Source organism: Agelaius phoeniceus, chromosome 5, assembly GCF_051311805.1.
Source record: "Agelaius phoeniceus isolate bAgePho1 chromosome 5, bAgePho1.hap1, whole genome shotgun sequence".
Lineage (NCBI taxonomy): Eukaryota > Metazoa > Chordata > Aves > Passeriformes > Icteridae > Agelaius > Agelaius phoeniceus.
This window is the reverse complement of record NC_135269.1, coordinates 405,817-406,190: the sequence shown is the minus strand read 5'-3', so window position 1 is coordinate 406,190 and position 374 is coordinate 405,817.

The following is a 374-nucleotide window of genomic DNA, read 5'->3' as shown; positions in this document are numbered from 1 at the left end:
ATAAAATAGTCCCCCAGAGGTAAAACAGCACTTATGAGGCATAAATTGAACTCCAGTGCAGCCCTAATTTTGCATGCTTTCCTCCTTTTCCTTGGTGGCAGTGATCCCTCCTGACAGCCACGATCCATCCAATTCCTGTCTCCCACTAAATCTCAGCAGACAATGACCAAGCCTGTTGAACATGCAAAACTGTTAACAGTTCACTTGGTGCAAGGCAAATTCTGGCTCAAGATATTTATTTTTAGCTGCATTGTCAATCCCATGGAGAGGCATGCAATGGGCACCTGCCAAAACCCTTTAAGAACTCTTGGCTATTCTGTAGCAAGAGTTCCCAAACCTGGGGAAAGCAAAATCATCACAAAATATACCAACAG